The following is a 1,606-nucleotide window of genomic DNA, read 5'->3' on the forward strand; positions in this document are numbered from 1 at the left end:
TAAAGAGGGCAAGACATCCAGGTGAGTGCGCATTTTCCTCCTGTGCAACAATTCAAAAGGCGTCACGCCAGTAGTGGAATGTGGCGTTGCTCTATAGACGTGGAGGAATTCTGTAACAGTGGTTTTCCATGGTTGCGACTAGGGCTGTGCAATTAATCGCATGTGATTGTCATGCACATCTCGTCAGTAAAGTTCATTAACGTGATATTGCCTAAATGTCAGTGAACTACGGCTCTGTGTTGTAAATGCCGCTCTGTGTAGTAAACACAGCCCTAGTTGCGACTGAAATATTGCAGACTGTACGCAACTCTTGAGCACTCTATGAAAGCGCTCAATTGCCCCATTGGCAGCTGGATGTTATATGAGTGATGTCCCTCGCTCTCAGAAAGGCAGAGAATTCAGAGGCTGTATACTTGGTTCCGTTATCCATCACTATATATTCCGGGTTTCCATGATGACTAAACACAGAGGTGAGGAAATGAATCACTTGCTTTGCACTCACTGAGGAAACAAAAGCAACTTCAGGCCATTTGCTATGATAGTCCACAAGGGTTATGGCATAATGGCAGTCCCAGTTAGCCGACTCGAACGGGCCCACTACATCCATTGCTATTTTTTTCCAGGGCTCAGGAGGTAAAGGCAAAGGCTGCAGTGGGGCAGGGTGTATTTTTGCGGTTTTGTCCGATGCTTGACATAGTTGACAGGAAGAGATAACGCGCATGACCGATTCATCCATCCGCGGCCACCAGTATAGATCACGTAGCCACTGCTTCGTGCGTACTATGCCCTTTTTTCCAGGGCTCAGGAAGAAAAGGCACAGGCTGCAGTGGGGCAGGGTGTATTTTTGCGGTTTTGTCCGATTCTTGACACAGTTGACAGGAAGAGATAACGCGCATGACCGATTCATCCATCCGCGGCCACCAGTATAGATCACGTAGCCACTGCTTCGTGCGTACTATGCCCTTTTTTCCAGGGCTCAGGAGGAAAAGGCACAGGCTGCAGTGGGGCAGGGTGTATTTTTGCGGTTTTGTCCGATGCTTGACACAGTTGACAGGAAGAGATAACGCGCATGACCGATTCATCCATCCGCGGCCACCAGTATAGATCACGTAGCCACTGCTTCGTTGGTACTATGCCCTGGTGCCCCTCATGTGCAAGCATCACTAACCTATGACGTAAGGACACAGTTGCAATGAGACGTGATCCCCTCAGGATGAAGTCGTCCATTGCAGATGATTCGTATCTCAGTTTGTGGAATGGCAGCAGGAGGGGATCCTATGACGTAAGTTGCAATGAGACGTGATCCCCTCAGGATGAAGTCGTCCATTGCAGATGATTCGTATCTCGTATCTCAGAATGGCAGCAGGAGGGGATCAACGTGTGAAGATGAGCGCGGCCAGCCTCTCTGAATTTGTTTGCGCAGCTTGCACATCTCAGGACAGGAGGAAGAAGCAGCTGCAAACTCTTTCGGAGTCACGTCTGTCAGCGCAGACGTAAGCAAAGCTACTTGTTCTGGCTCAGTATATGAATCATTTCCCAGGGGTTCATAAGGTAGAGGGAGACGGGACAGACAATCGGCAGTGAAGTTATGACAGCCTGATCGGAA

This window comes from Sinocyclocheilus anshuiensis, unplaced genomic scaffold (assembly GCF_001515605.1).
Source record: "Sinocyclocheilus anshuiensis isolate Anshui unplaced genomic scaffold, SAMN03320099.WGS_v1.1 scaffold3153, whole genome shotgun sequence".
NCBI classification, from domain to species: Eukaryota; Metazoa; Chordata; class Actinopteri; order Cypriniformes; family Cyprinidae; genus Sinocyclocheilus; species Sinocyclocheilus anshuiensis.